The sequence below is a fragment of the Malaclemys terrapin genome, chromosome 6 (assembly GCF_027887155.1).
Source record: "Malaclemys terrapin pileata isolate rMalTer1 chromosome 6, rMalTer1.hap1, whole genome shotgun sequence".
Lineage (NCBI taxonomy): Eukaryota > Metazoa > Chordata > Testudines > Emydidae > Malaclemys > Malaclemys terrapin.
In genome coordinates, this window is record NC_071510.1 from 44527515 (window position 1) to 44544654 (window position 17140).

A 17140-nucleotide genomic window follows, 5' to 3' on the forward strand; every position below is an offset into this window, starting at 1 on the left:
TGTGCTTGGCAGGATAGGTTCTGTATGTCTGCAGCAAAGGCATGTATTTTTTCTTCCACAAAACTGATGAAAAACCCAGATGAACCCTTTTTCCTATGCACAGTGTGACTCAGAGCTCTAATATTTATAGTAGGTTTCTATGACTTCTAACTCTTATTTTACAGCATATTTAATGAAGAGATGTGTCCAGACTACAACCTTGGATCCAAACACTGCGAAAAAGTTGGGATCCGGATCTGACCTTTACATGTTGGGCTCATCTTTAGTTTAATTGGAAGACAATACACCTTACTGGATCCAATGGTAACCTGCTTGAAGTTTGCCCCTACTCCTGGAGAGATTATTTTTTTAAAATGGAAGAAATTGTAAATTACTTCTACTCTCTTTTTCTCTGATGTATTGTCTGTACCCTCTGTAATCTAGAGTCCAACAACATACAGAACGTGGGTCATCAGAAAAGGACAATGGAGGTGTGCAGTTGTTTGCTATTTTCTTCCATTCCTATGGCAGTTCAAGTTTAAGTTGACGTATAGCACGATGTGAACATTGCTTTAAGTTGATGCAACTTACGTTGCACAGGGGTGTGAAAAAGCCCTCCCCCCATGACGTACGTGACATTGATTTAAAGTGGCGTCTACAGCGCGCTATGTCGGTGAGAGATGCTCTCCTGTCGACATAGCTTCCGCCTCTTGTTGAGGCGGAGTAATTATGCTGATGGAAGAGCTCTCTCCTGTCAGCATCGTGCGTCTTCACCAGATACACTACAGCAATGCAGCTGCACTGATGTAGCGCAGTAGCATAGACTAGCCCTAAGGCTTACACTACATTGAATTGCTCAGTACACACTTGCTGATTCTTCACAACTTTACATCTTGAGAACAACGTTTGGCATTTGGGGTGGAGAGAGCCCTGTCCATATCACATGTTCTTATTCAATAACTTTCAGTGCGTGCACCTGTAGGGGTGGGATGTAGACATCGGTATGTATTACAAGAGAGAATTGACTTCCCATGTTCCACGGTATTTTATATTAACTTGTTTATCAGGGGAAGAAATACAACATTGTAGCTATATAGACAGGTATAGAGGTGGTACATAAAGCAGAAAAATCAAATTCAATGAGACAGCACTATTCAAAAATGCTTCTCTAGTACAAATGCATATGGTGCCAAGTTGACACCTCCTGTTTTGGTATAATAGGGCATCTGGTAATGTTGGTCTGAGATGATTTCAAAACACAGCTGATCTAGGGATACATAATAATAAAACCCTAATAATACAACACAATGCAAAGCAAATTTACTGAAATTTAAAAGGATTGGGAAATGTCAAACAGCAACATGGAAGAAAACCAACATACCTTAACAGTCCACACAAGGAATAAATTATTGCTCACTGATGTATTCTGTATTTTGTTTTATTGTCTAATAACATTTTTAAGGACAAGATTGCCAGAGACAAAACATATAAACACTACTCTTATGCTCCCAAATATATCTTAAATATACTGGAATGTAAACAGACAATATTTGGTGCACATGAAACTCATAAAAAGGGACTTTATTTATTCTGATGATAAACAAAAGAGAGAGAGACAATTAATATACAGAATTATAGGGTTTAGAATTTACAACTTGTGGAGAGATCAATCGGTAGAATAGTGCTACAGCTTGGCTACTTATGCTTAAAGATACCCGTCTGCACCAGGGAATAATTGCACAGCAGCACCCTCTCATGGAGAACAAAAAAAAATTAATCCTACATTAATTTTTGTGCTGCAAATTTTAATTAAAATGCTATTTAATCAACACATCAGCATTAATACAAGTAGATACAAAATCTCTTTTTGGTGTTTTACCCAACCACCGTGCTATCTAAGCAGCAAGTCAGCAAATTGGATCTGTACACCAGTGTCCAAAATAGGCTCCATTGAGGATTTTATTCTCTGCCCTTCTCTATTAGGCCATATTTATTCATCTGCCCATTTAGTTATGGTGGGAAAGCTTTACTAAAACAGGGAGATCTTGCAGGGTGTTCTAACCTCTGAGAGACTTTGGCTCAATCTAATCTTGTCTAGTAACTCAATCCACAAACCAGCCTCTTCAGCCAAGAACATTTTGTTTCCGACTCTCATAGGCTTCCCTCTTGTTTTCTTTTCAGCTGCATCATCCCAGAGGAGTGCAGCTATCTTGAGCGTCATGGATGGGTCAGGCAGTTTCTGATGTAAATGCATCCTGATCTATTGATGGCTTTGAAGATCAAGATAGGGGCCTTGAATTGGCATTCAGAGAGTGTGGAGAACAGACATGAGATGCTCTGAGAGGCTCAACCTGCTGAGGAATGCAATGAGAATAGCCTGCTGGAAGCATCAAGGCCCAGTAAACAGCAAACTTTGAAAACAATAGCCTTTGCTGGTAAATTTCCCTGGCCTTCCATCAGAAAACACCAGAGGGCAGTGTGGAGAATCTATCTCCCCTTGTAAGTATTCTCACACTTCTTATCAAACTGTCTGTACTGGGCTAGCTTGATTATCACTTCAAAAGTTTTTTTTCTCTTAATTAATTGGCCTCTCAGAGTTGGTAAGACAACTCCCACCTGTTTATGCTCTCTGTATGTGTGTATATATATCTCCTCAATATATGTTCCATTCTATATGCATCCGAAGAAGTGGGCTGTAGTCCACGAAAGCTTATGCTCTAATAAATTTGTTAGTCTCTAAGGTGCCACAAGTACTCCTGTTCTTCTTTTTACTTGCAGGGAGGATCCTGCTACAGATGGAAGCTTGTAGTACCAACTACCGAAGCAGCCAAAGCAAAGACAGCAGCAGGGGGTAGGAGGGACAGAGCAAAATGGGGCCCAGCCAGGGCCACCCATCCCCACAGTACCCCCGACCCAGAATTGTGAAGGGGAGACCTCACACACACACACTCGGGGGGCTCTAGGACCCAGATAGTGCCCCCCCACCAGATACACACCCCTAGAGAAAAACCTGCAGAGAGGAGCCAGCCAAAGACTCCAGCCATCAGGAACAGAAGCAACCAAAACTGGGACCTTAGGACGTTGAGAACTTTCTACAGTTTTGACTGGACTTTCTCTGCCCTGTGCTGATTGGCTGTTTGCTCCAACCCTCCCCCTGCCTCTCCCTCAGTGTCTTCACCTTAGCTTCTTCACTCCATACCTGTCCCTGTTAGCTGAAAGGGTGAGGATGGCAGCTCGTGTAGAAATACCTGTGCTAGCTGTACTCTAGCTAGATTGCTAAAAATAGAAGCAAGGGTGCTGTGCTGCAGCTTTCAGCTGTACAAACCCACCTGAAACCCCTGGCTACATAATTGCTTGTATGTAGCGAGAGTATATCCAGTGCAGGTATGTCTACACAAGTAGCCCATTCACACACCCCTGGCTGAAACGTAAACATACCCTTACTCTCTTTTCCCTGCCCTGTTCCTGCCATCTCTTATCCCTCTTCCCTTCAATGTGCCCTCTCCCTTCCCTTTTCGTCCCATTTAGTTAATCCCCTTTTAACCAAACCGACCAAACAAAAAAATTGTGGCATTAACATGCCATTTGCTGCTATCACATTGTTCACTCTGCTTGTGAGTTCTACCCTTTCCCACCCCTGCATCTGTCTTGTCTGTTTAGATTGTAAGCTCTTCAGGTCAGGGAGCATCTATTGCTCTGTGTCTGTACAGTGCCTAGCACAATGGGCCCCATTCTTGGTTGATCCTTATGTACTGCTGTAATTAATATGATTAAAAATAATAGTAATAGCTTAGCTCTTCACAGCATATTCACTGGTGCTCAGCATAAAGGAGAGTCATTTAATTCCTCACATTCAGTGAATGCCAGACAATGACAAAAGCAGCTTTTTTGCCCGTGTGGGGGATACACAATATGTGTGCTATGGAATATTGTCAGCATTTTAGTGTGCACCAGTGTTCACATAAACTCACTGACCTTAAAGCTTTCCCACAGTCAGTGGATTGAGCCAGACATAGAACTGTTCTTTCAATCAGAAATCCCAGATGCATTGCCTATGATATCCTTTTCTGACATCAACAGGATTTGTAGCACAACTCTGCACACTGAAAATGCTGGCATGATGAACAAACTATACAAAGGTAATATACCACAGTTATTCCATCTGTAATTATACAGGATTTATGCTTAGGCAGCAACATTATTTCAGACTACTGAAAAAACATACATGGTTAATAAGAAGATGGGCTAGGTAGGAAATTTCACTACATGGCCTTTTAAAAAAAATAGCTTTTTGTTACCATGCAACCTGCTCCCCATGGATCAGATCCGCACCTTTTCCTATGCCTGAAAGAGCTGGTAAAAGTGGGGTTTATTGTATTTTGTGGTTGCAAATGGAAGAACCTGCAGAACAAAGACTATTATTAACTACCATCTGCTGAAAGGAGACTGCAGCTGTTTTGAGGTTTTCCTGCAAGCTATGCAGATCTGCTCAGAATTTTAATAGTTGTTTACCAACTGAAGTGTGCCATTGAAAGAGCAAGATGTTTCCAAGCAAACAAGGTGTGAACGTCACTTCAGACTGGAAATAAACCCCTTCTCTCTGGGAATGTTTTTCTGATTGAGCTCACAGATTTTTGATTGACTGTTTCAGACTTCAGGCTGCTTCCTTTAACTCATTACCTCCCATATCAGAAGCATGAGGTCAGTAATGTTCCCAAAGAATACAGTGTATTTTTAAACAGACTAGCAGCTTTTTAAGGGAAAAAGATCTCTCTCTACAGTCCTATAATAAATGATAGAAAGAAAAAGGGCAGCCACACTAAAACCACACAGCTCTGGTATCCAGCTGAAGAATTAGTCATATAATAACAATTTATGTTAAAAGTGCTTTACAGGCTCTGAACAAAAATACAGCAGTTTGAAACTACAGAAGCATAAAGGACCCTGCCATCTGATCTGAATTCAAAGATGAAATGTGAAGGTAAAAATGAAGAGGCTTTGTTTGTTATATACTGTAGAATGACAAGAAATGATGCTACACCTGTTATCTTATATTTTCTGCCGAGGTCATAAGCCTCAATGCCATTGATATTGCTATGAAATTAATGAGGCTTGTAACAATACTTCCTATTGCACATATTTATACTACATTAGATCTTTGCATCTATACCAGTACTCGATGGCTATATATAAATATAAGCCTTGTTGGTCCATGATAGCTAGTGTATGCGATTGCCATGGGACATGGATCTCATACACAGTGGTGAGGAGTGCTAGAGAAATGCCTTCCATATAAACAAACAAGGTATTTTTGCAATTCAGAAGTTTATAATGCACCACATTATTCTTTAGCCCAGTGGACTCTGAGCTGTCTGACCCCAAGAGTGTACTTCAAGGACAGGAGACATTTCTGGTGCCATTGATGCAGGTGTGGGATGGGAAAGGGTCATAGCATATACTATTTGGCCCAAAAGTTACCTGAACCCTGAATTTACACAAGGAGGAGGCGCCCTAGAACCACAGGGACTGTGCCATCTGGCTACCCTTGAAAGATTAAGGGTGGGGGGGGAGAAGGAGTTTACACAGGCCAGCCAGACACTCCTGAGGAAATGAGAGGGGAACAGAGTTAAAGAACAAAGTAGAAGGCCACCTGGTCTTCTTCCCCCAGAAGATTGCACAGATGATCAGGGAACCCTTGGTTATGAAAGTGATGATGGGGATGGGGGAGTGGTTTCAGAATTTGACGGTATTCAATTATGGGGGCACAAATATTTCCTTGGAATAAAAAAATCCAAAATGCAATAATGGCCTATTGAACCCTCAGTAATGAGGTAGGGAGGCTAGAAGAGATCCATCTAGTTTCATCATCCAAGATTAGTGAAGTGCAATAAGCACACAAACAGCACAAATAGAGAAATATTTCAATGAGGTTGTTTTTAATAATCTTAGAGTATTTCCTGTAATATGCAGTATAGTTTTAGCTTCACAGCATTTACCATTTGACACCTGGTAACAGAAGGTACAGTATTGTTCTTTTTGACAGAAAGACAGCTCTTTTAGCTTTTCCGTGGCTAACTAGACATGTGGCTACCAGCTACACGGCACTACTGGCATGGCTCCCAAATGTTTAGACTGTAATTTCTCCTCCTATGGTGGATGGTAACTGTGATGAGCTGGATCACAGAAAACCCCTTGGGAACTGCCAACTGATGTGCTGAGACTACCTCTGAGCCCGTTTTTCCTGCCAGCGTGGGACTTCAGTGCCCTGCCTGGTTTGAGCCAGACACGCTAGCCTGCTACAAACACAGACCCAGGTCTGAACAATGTCCCCCAAACACTGCAGGCTTAACTGAAAACAGCTTAAGAAGTGTTCCTGTCTCCAACACTCAGATGCCCAGCTCCCAATGGGGTCCAAACCCCAAATAAATCCATTTTACCCTGTATAAAGCGTATACAGGGTAAACTCATAAATTGTTCACTCTCTCTAACACTGATAGAGAGATATGCAGAGCTGTTTGCCCCCCCTCCCACCAGGTATTAATACTTACTCTGGGTTAATTAATAAGTAAAAAGTGATTTTATTAAATACAAAAAGTAGGATTTAAGTGGTTCCAAGTAATAACAGACAGAACAAAGTGAATTACCAGGCAAAATAAAATAAAACACACAAGTCTAAGCCTAGTACAGAAAGAAAACTGAATACAGATAAAATCTCACCCTCAGATGTTTCAAAAAGCTTCTATCACAGACTGGATGCCTTTTTAGTCTGGGCACAATCCTTTCCCCGATACAGCCCTTGTTCCAGCTCAGGTGGTAGCTAGAGGATTTCTCATGACTGCAGCCCACTCTGTTCTGTTCCACCCCCTTATATATCATTTGTACAAGGCAGGAATCCTTTCTCCCTCTCTGGGTTCCCACCCCTCCTTCTAAATGGAAAAGCACCGGGTTTAAGATGGATTTCAGTACCAGGTGACATGGTCACATGTCCATGAGACCCCAGGTCTTCATTCCTCCCAGCCTGATTCACACGAAGGCCTGCAAGCAAACAGAGCCATCCACAGTCAATTGTCCTGGTTAATGGGAGCCATCAAGATTCCAAACCACCATTAATGGCCCACACTTTGCATAATTACAATAGGCCCTCAGAGTTATATTTCATATTTCTATTTTTAGATACAAAAATGATACATACATACAAATAGGATGACCACACTCCCACTCAGTAGATTATAAGCTTTGTAATGATACCTTACAAGAGACCTTTTACATTAAGCATGTTCCAGTTACATTATATTCACACTCATTAGCATATTTTCAGAAAATCATATAGAGTGCAACATCACAGTAACCTGACCTTCATGTGTAACTTCAGGATAAAGTGACATGAGTACTTGGTGCTAGTGAATTGATGGCAATTAATTTCTAAGTCAGTGAGTTATTTCAAACAGGTGCTGCATGTGATACATTAGAGATAAATGAATAATTTGTTGATGATTTTTGGCAAGTTTTTCCATTGATTAAGTACTTGTAAATACATATTTCCTTTATTCAGCCAGTCCTATTAGGCACGAGGATAGTGGTGGGAACAATTGATAAGGTGGTGGGAACAATTGATAAGAAAAAGTTATGATGAGCCAGAAGGTGGTTGATTGGGTACGTAGTATTAGATAATATGAATGGGACATCTAAAATTTGCTGAGACTTGGGCTGAACAAGCCAGTGTGAGAGGTCCTATGAAAACACTCATTAAGTCCTTATTTCTGAATAGGAAATTGGATTGACTCTCTCTTCTACATTTTCAAGTGATAATGGAATTTGGCTACACAATCCCCACAGACTTTAACCAGTGTGATACTGTGGCTAAACTCTGTGCAGCTCTGAGAATTTAGGACCCTCTATTATATTGTTCAAAGCACCCTTTTGTTAAAGAGCTGGAATCAGGAAGACATTTGCAGTGCATAATAACTTATACACAATGTGACATATTGCTATATGTCAGTTGATGTCACCCTTTATATTCATTATCTACCTACAAATGTTTAACAGAGAGAAAGAGCGCAAGAAAGAGATTTAACTGAAGCTGAGGGACTTCATGCTTTTAGATCTGGAAGTCCATGGTATCTTATGTAATTGACACTATCTTGGCTACCTCGCCAGGGACTGAAGCAGGGCCCTCCAAAGCATAAACTGCTACATCTTGAGCTTAACAGCCATGCCTCTGTAACTGGGGCTGTAACAGACTCAGATCATCTGTGGCTCAGGCACAGAGGAGAATTTGTAACATACATTCACAAGTGGGTTATGCTGCAGACGGGATTTGGGATCATTGGCCAAATCCAACTATGACCAACACAAAATGATGAGCAGATGCTACTTTCCAGTGTATCATCTCCTATGCAAATCATGCCAACACAGGGAGAGTTGCTCCATATTGGCCAGGGAATGTCCAGCATTTTGGTGCTGCTCTGAGCCAGAGTAAATTCCACCATCAGCTAGCCTTGCTGCTGACTGCTAAGTGGCTTGGTGATGAGGCTAACACTGTCCCTCTCTGACACCCCAACCTGACCAGCAAGCTAACCAGCCATCTTTCTACTCTTCTCTTGTATGCTATGGAGGGATAAGTCTCTGCTTCTTCTGCAAGGAGTAGTGTCTCCCTGAAGGCCCTGCCCCCATCCCTTGCCTGCCTGTGCTTCAGAGGGCAGGATTAATCCCTAAATAGGAAAAATATAATGAACTTTTTTGACAGTTACTGAATATTTAGACATAGGGTTACCATATTTTAATTTAAAAAAAAAAGGAGGACACTCCACGGGCCCTGGCCCCGCCCCAACTCCGCCCCTTCCCCAAAGTCCCTGCCCCTTCCCCAAAGTCCCCGCCCCAACTCTGCCCCCTCCCCTGAACGCTCTGCCCCCGCTCCTCCCCCTCCCCTGCTTCCCGCGAATCGAATGTTCGCGGGAAGCCTGAAACAGGGAGGCAGCAGGTAAGCTGGGGCTGGGGCTAGGGCGCGGCCCAGTCCGGCCCCCCGGCCGAGCAGTTCCCTCCGGCGGCTGGCCAGCCCAGGCCAAGAGGCTCTGGCCCTGGCGTCTCCCGCCCGGCTCGGCTCGGGCCCTGGAGTGCCGGCCCCCGGCCAAGCACCGCCAACCATGCACCGCCAGGCCCCGGCCCCCAGCCGAGCACCACTGGCTCCGGCCCCAGCGGCTCCGCACCGCCAGCCCCAGCGGCTCCGGCCCCTGGCCGAGCACCGCCGGCCCCTCCCTCCCTATTTTCCCAGACATGTCCGGCTTTTTGGGATTTCCTCCCGGATGGGGATTTGAGGCCCAAAAAGCCGGACATGTCTGGGAAAATCTGGACGTATGGTAACCCTATTAGACAGGTCCACCCTACCCTTTGCTAGGCTTTCACAGATGTGTAGCACCGCACCCTATCTTAAATACAAAAGTGGCAATGGAAACAGAAAAAGGATGCCATTCTTGCATGCTAATGGTCACCGCAAACCCATAGGAACCTTCCATCTATCCTCTTCTGAAACCCACTGCAAAAGTGACAGCCAGCCTGTGGTCAGTAATCTGTGCACAACATAAATCTCCATTTCTCTGCATTATTTGTGTTATTGTAGAGGGAGCCTCCTAGGAGTTGTTTCCTATCTCTTTTTGCAAACTGGAAAATCATCATATTTGATTGATCAAATATACAATGTTGATAGTGCAGCCGGCTCAGTAAGAAAACCTGGTGCTGCTGTATTTCTCCAACTCAACTGAACAGCATAACAACTGACCACTTGAGGTCAGACTAGTCAGGATAAAACTGACCCCTCAGATAACTGTAGAAAAAGAAAGCTTAGATTTCCTTATCTTCCGCAACTTATTCTCTACATTTCTTAAAGAAACACTGGATTAATCTCAGCAATTAAGTATTATAATTGCATGCTCAGTACCAGCAGTATTTTATAGTTATTGCCTAAAATAATCCCCATCGTTTCCACTATGTACTTTAATTCTATAAATTTATTATTAGGTTTATACATCACTGTAAATATAGGGAAATCCACTAACAGTGACATATGTGACACTTGCACACACACACACACACAAACACACGAGTAATAACATTGTATACATGTGCATAAAGTTGAGATTACAGGAGTGGAGTCTAGACATGTGGTTGACGCTGCAATACGTCTAAACAATTTGGGAAGATAAAGCAAATACAAAGATTTTCTTCTACTCTTCTTGCATGCGTAAGAGGAAGTTTTTGTTACTGAAAATGACTGATTTTCAAGAATGTCCCAGTAAGAGAAACAATTCAGGGATGCAAGAATTTTGTGGAATAGTTTACTCAGTAGTGAAGGATTTTGACCCATTTTTCATGAAAAATGTTGAGCAACTATTGACCCAGTCTCAATAACTATTTTATCATATAGGAAACATACAGTACATTTGGCTACTTTCTTTCTCCATTTGCCATTTAAAAATGCTAACTAGAGAGGAGCAAAATTGGTATTTCAGTCCTGAATTCTGAAAATGTTCATGGAACACAAAGTTCAGAAAAATGTCTGTTTGAAAATGCCTAAGCAATTCATTTTGGTATATTCAATCAAAACTAAATATTTTAGTATTCTTGAATTTCAAGAATTGTATTTGTTTCTTTGGGGATGGGGGTGGGTGGGTTGTTTGTTGAACTGACCTGAAACAAACAACACTTAGGTATTTTCCTTTGGAGCATAGCTTCATGGAAATTGTACTTTGGGTTGCCTGAAGGCCCCATTCTACCCTATCATTCTGGCTTCCTGGCTGGACTACATCTCCCATCAAGCACTTGCAATAACATGACTCCAATGGTGCAGCACACTGCGGAGTCAGCAGGAAGAGTGCTTTGCATCATGAGAGTTGTAGTCCAGTCAGAACTCCCAGATGATGGAAGAGAATGGGGGGACCAAACTCCCATGAGGCTGTGACGGGTTGGATCACAGAAACCCCCTTGGGAGCTGCCACCTGATGTGCAAAAGACTACCCCTGCTTCTGTTTTCCCTGCCAGCTCAGGACTCCAGCACCCTGTCTTGCTGAGCCAGACACTCCCGTCTGCTGCAACACAGACCCAGGGTCTGAATCACTTGCCCCAAAGCTGCAAGTTTACCTGAAAACAGCTCACAGAAGTGTGCTTGTCTTTAGCACTCAGATGCCTAACTCCCAATGGGGTCTAAATCCAGATAAATCCGTTTTACCCTGCATAAAGCTTATGCAGGGCAAAATCAAATTGTTCGCCCTCTGTAACACTGATAGAGAGATATGCACAGCTGTTTGCTCCCCCAGGTATTAATACATACTTTGAGTAAATTACTAAATAAAAAGTGATTTTATTAAATACAGAAAATAGGATTTAAGTGGTTCCAAGTAGTAACAGACAGAACAAAGTAAGTCACCAAGCAAAATAAAATAAAATGCGCAAATCTATGTCTAATCAACCTAAATACAGATAATCTCACCAGTTCCAGAACGCTCCCTTTTACAGGCTAATCTCCTTTTAGCCTGGGTCCAGCAATCACTCATAACCCCTGTAGTTACTATCCTTTGTTCCAGTTTCCTTCAAGTTTCCACCCCTGGGGGGGTGGAGAGGCTCCTCCTTTAGCCAGCTGAAGACAAAATGGAGGGGTCTCCCACAGGTTTAAATAGACTCTCTCTTGTGGGTGCAACAGAGGGTCCTGTGGCACCTTTAAGACTAACATGGAGGCCCTCCCCGCCTCCCTCCTATGCAAAGTCCAGCTCCAAGATGGAGTTCTGGAGTCACCTGGGCAAGTCACATGTCCCTGCATGACTCAGTCTTTACAGGCCGAAACCATTGTCCACATGGTATCTTGCATGTCTCCAGGAAGACTTCTTATGTGGATTGGAGCATTCCTAGATGCATTGTTCTCCAAGTGTTTCCTGATCAGGTACTTAACCTGGCGAATTCCTTCCTAAAGAAGCTGACCAAATGTCTCACAAAGCTTACTTAGAAACCAAGCAAGCATACAGCCCATATTCTTAACCTCAAGTAGAAAATGGTATATATGTACAAATAGGATGAGTAGATATAGTAGACCATAACCTTTACGGAGATATATTACATGGCACAGGCAGCACAAAACATATTCCAGTTATGTCATACATACATTTATAAGCACCCCCTCCCCATAAAGCCTTATGGGGTACACTATCACAGAGGCAATTTACCACAATATTGAAATGCAATGTAATCAAAACATTTTGGGTCAGTTCAATAAACCAAAATATTCCATTGAATTTGGGCCAAATGCCCCAGAAACAAACTATTTAATTTAATTTTTCCCAACAGAAAATGGAAAAATTTCTGAGATTTTGTAAAAATAGCATTTGCTATCAGAAAATCATTCTGATGAAAATTTCCTGACTGCCTATAGTGTTAAGTCAAATTCCTGCTTTGTCCATTGATGCTAGAAAGAAACCCCATTTCACGTCTACTAATTTTTAATTTGATCCTGCATGGCTCTGAGCACCGTCAAATCCCAGTGGAAACCAATAGCAAAAATTTCCTGACTGCCTATAGTGTTAAGTCAAATTCCTGCTTTGTCCATTGATGCTAGAAAGAAACCTCATTTCACGTCTACTAATTTTTAATTTGATCCTGCATGGCTCTGAGCACCGTCAAATCCCAGTGGAAACCAATGAGCATTGCACATGCTCACTATAGATAAGTTTGGCCCTTTAGTTTTTGATTAGCATAGAGGTAGATCTCAAAAGATAGAAGCAGACCAAATGCTTGTAACAAAGCAAAGGTGGAAGATACATCTCTTTCTAAATATCAAATCTCTTTGGAATAGTCTGCCATTCGTTCCAAACTGATAAAGCAGGGCACCTGATTATTTCCCTTTTCCCCTTAATAATGAACAGTAGTTGCAGGGCAGCTCCATTCATGGAAATTGATTTCAGGACAGAAAGTCTTGAACAGAAAGTCATATGGAATCACTTGTTATTCCAAATCTACTTCAGGGAATATGGCCTTTGTTTAGGAGTAAGAATTTAATACAGTGATTCCTTGTGTGTGCTTCCCACAGATTTTTTCATGTCCTACTTTTTATTAGAGGATCTGCTCTCATTAGGTTTATACAAAAACTAAGCTTCATAGTTTCCAGATTCCAAACTATTTATTTACCTTTCCCCCCCCCCCCCCCCCGTGCTTTGCTCTTGTAGAAAGGATGACCATCTAACGTGAATCAATTATTTAACAGTCAAATTCAATGAAAAAAGAACAAGCATGGAAGTTGAGAAATCAAACACTCAAAAATCATTAAATACAGAGTTAGCATTGAAGGCTGAACCTTAATTTTGTCCCTTTGTACAGATGCTTTAACGTGACAGTTAAATTGTGATCTTAGTTTTATAAAAATAGTTACAAGTACTGCCCCTTAGTTTCTTTGACAATTTTTGTGCTTTTTTACAATCACATTCTCCGGTTTCAAAAACTACATCTCACTCCCCTGTTGGTGTATGAAAAACCCACCAGCAGCATAGGGAAATGATTTATTAACTGGCTATTAAGTGAAAACAGTTAAATTTACTTTATTTTTCCTCAGATTGGTTAGTAATTTCAAAGAGAAATCTTCATTTTGGTTTTGATCTCTTAAAGTTCTAGCGATCTAAGGAATTACTTGTAACAACAGTAGCTACAAAACTTTCAGAGAGAGGTGTGTTAAGTTGACTATGTCCCTTTAAATTATGGTATCTATTTAATTTATTGTATATAGTTTGCCAAATAATATCTCAGAGGTTCTTGAGGAGTGATCTATGGACCACTAGTGGTCCACAGAGCACTTTCCATATGGTCTGCAATACTGCTTCCTTCGCAGTATTTGAAGCACCTGTCAGGCAGAGATGCCTTTGTAACCAGGAGTCTTTCAGGGCTTTTATGACCAACCAAAGGTTGGGAGAGAAGGAGAGACACCCAGGCATGTCTCTGTTCCACGCAAGGCTGCTTTGTGTTTTTGGGCCTGATCTGGTAAGGTGCTGATCATCCCTTTGCTGAAATCTATGCGTGGTGATGAGTACCCCCCAAATTCACTTTCAGTAAAATTCAATTCCATATATATAGAACACATGCAACGTGCTGTAGTGCTGTTTAACACAGTCTGTGTCTAACCTGCTCATATGGCAAGTTAGGAGAGACAAATATATGGTATGTAGTTTAACTCTGTGTGCGCCTCTGCCTCTGGCACATATAAAAATAAACAAACAGCTTCACAAATATTATGCACTAATGACACTACTGCAAAAGGAGGCCCGATGTGTGACTAGTGTATAGGGCTTTGGGTTGTTAGTTAGGAGGCCTGGGTTCTATTCCTAGCTCTGTCGCTACCCCACTGTGTGACCTTGAGCAAATTTATTCACCTCTCTGTGCCTCTGTTTCCCCCACAAACACTTTGTGTATTTGGATTGTAAGCTCTTCAGGACAGTGACTGCCTCACACTCTGTCCATTGGTGTCTAGCACAATGGCACCCCAGTCTTGGTTTGGGCCTCGAGGTGCTACTGTCACACAAACAATAAAGATGCCTAAATGAGAGCATGACTTCTCATGTACTCCCCAGCCTGGACCGAAAAAAAATGTTTCTCCTGGCCAAGTAGCCACCTAAAGCGTGCCCGAGCATCATGTAAAGCGTTGATCATTGTAATCAGTCAAGGCTCTGCTCATTGTGTTTTGGCTCCAGTGTCAATAAATAAAAGCAGCAGCAGCACAGACTGTAAGGTGTGAGAGTTTCAAAGCTTACAGTGTGGACGATTTTCACTACCGATGATAGAACTCCCCAGAAACTTGCCTCACAAGCACATTTGGCTGCTTTTTAAACAAACAAATGATAAGAACATCTGCTGGATACAAAACACATGCAAAAAATCTCACAAAAATCCCTCTAAACACTTGGGAGATAGGCGAGATAAGCAGAGCCACAGCACACTGGCTCAGAGAGTCACTATAATCCTATTCAAACCAGGCAGATATTTCCTGGTGTTGTCAACATTTTTCTCTGCCAGACAATACCAAAGTCTCTCACATATTCACATGCTTGTTCTCGCACTCTGATGCTTATCCAAAACTCATCCAAATTTTCTGAATCTCTGAACCTTCCCATCCACTCATTCCAGCAGGCCTTCATGACCTCTTCACACCACATGACCCCTTCTCCTATAGTAAGCCTCTTCCCCTACATGATATGTTGTCCCCTTGAGGAGGTGGTCAGGACACCTCCAGACCTGGAGTCTGCGCTTCAGGGTGGCTTTTGTGGGATCTCCTCCTTTCCCTACTCCTTAGTATCTTGAGAGCTGGAATCAGGTGACATATTCTAGGAACAATTTGATGGTGTGACAAAGTTCCTCCTCTATCTTGGTGGGTCCTGTGCTTATTGGCGGATTTTCTTGCCTCAGAGATTCACCATGTGGGTTGGGGAACAGCCCAGAGACCTTCCCCTCTGGGAGACCCCACAGTCCAGGTCAATTGGGAGGTTTGGGGGGAACCTGGGCCCGCCCTCTACTCCAGGTTCCAGCCCAGGGCCCTGTGGACTGCAGCTGTCTATAGCGCCTCCTGTAACAGCTACATGACAGCTACAACTCCCTGGGCTACTTCCCCATGGCCTCCTCCAAACACCTTCCTTATTCTCACCACAGGACCTTCCCCCTGGTGTCTGATAATGCTTGTGCTCCTCAATCCTCCAGCAGCACACCCTCTCACTCTCAGCTCCTTGCGCCTCTTGCTCCCAGCTCCTCACACTCCCCCCACAAACTGAAGTGAGCTCCTTTTTAAAACCCAGGTGACCTGATTAGCCTGCCTTAATTGATTCTAGAAGCTTCTTCTTAATTGTAGGTCGTAAGGTAGATTTGTTTCTGTTTATTTGCAGACCCATGGTGTGGAAGCAGTGCACAGTTGCCGAAGTCGCTCAGATCGCTTCCCAGAAAGCGAGGGACTTGAGGAGACAATCATCCAGGAAAGGAAAAATGAGGACCCCATTCTTTCTGAGATGTGCTGTTATGACTACTAGTACTTTTGAGAAGACGCGTGGGGCAGTGGAAAGGCCAAAGGGCAGGACCCTGTATTGATAGTATTCCACTCCCACAGCAAATCTGAGAAAACATTGATGGGCAGGGTGGATAGTGACATGGAAATATGCATCTTGGAGGTCGAGGGTTGAAAACCAATCTCCTTGGTCCAGCATCGGAATTCTCATTGGGAGAGTAACCATCCAGAATTTTTGTTTCTTGATGGAGTGGGAGGGTGGGTGGGGGTATGGAGAGGAAGGGAATGGCATAACCTGATCTGATCATTTCCAGGACCCATCTGTCTGTAGTGATGGCTTCCCAATTGGCAAGAAATAGGCGTAGATGGTGTCCAAAGAAATGGATGGTTGAAATTGGCGCTGAAGAGGGTGGGAGGCTTTCGATACCCTCAACCAAGACTTCACATTTGTTTATTTGAGGTAGGAGGGTGGGTCACCGTTGTTTGTGGAGGGTGATGTCGTTGGGTTCTGGGTCTATGGCGTTGTTGTTGCTGCATATCATATGGTCTGAAATGTTGATTTTGCGCAAAAGCATGGTAACGTGGCCATTGGTAAGGCTGATATCTGTACTGCCTCTTTTTTGTGGCAGGTGGCTGGATGCCCAAAGATCTGAGTGTGGCGCACGAGTCTTTCATGGAATGGAGAACCTCATAGGTGGTAGAGGCGAAGAGCTTGTCTCCATCAAATGGGAGATCTTCAGCAATGTTCTGCATCTCCTTGGGAAAGGAGGAAGTAAACCATGAGGCCCGCCGCATGACTATGGCCGTGGCTGTGGATCTGGCGGCTGCATCCGTAGTATCGAGGACGGCCTGAAGAGCTATGCGGGAGATCAATTGGCCCTCAGACACCACTGCTTTGAATTGTTGTTGTTTGTCTTCCAACACATCATCAATAAATTGCATTATTTTAGAATAATTTTTGAGCTCATATTTTGCTAAGAGCACCGTGTTACTCGAAATTGCAAGGTGGAAGATGAATACACTTTGCGCCCAAAGGAGTCCAGTCTCTTGTTATCCTTGTCAGATGGGGTAAATCAGAAGTGCTGGTGCTTATTTTTCTGGTTGGCCACATCGACCACTAGTGAATTGGGTGATAAATGTGTAAAT

At 42.9% G+C, this 17140-nt stretch overlaps 1 long non-coding RNA gene across 2 annotated transcripts; it reads left to right on the top strand.

Annotated features, from left to right (window-relative positions):
- Positions 1 to 2192: 2192 nt before the first annotated feature.
- On the top strand, positions 2193 to 16937 carry LOC128839373 (uncharacterized). 2 transcript variants are annotated; one of them, XR_008445407.1, is made up of 4 exons: positions 2193 to 2478; positions 2758 to 4118; positions 16309 to 16454; positions 16624 to 16937. It is a non-coding gene; the product is annotated as an uncharacterized LOC128839373 (long non-coding RNA). The 2 variants fall into 2 exon arrangements; XR_008445408.1 differs by lacking the exons at positions 16309 to 16454; positions 16624 to 16937 and adding an exon at positions 15879 to 16226 and having other exon boundaries at positions 2758 to 4960.
- Positions 16938 to 17140: the final 203 nt, after the last annotated feature.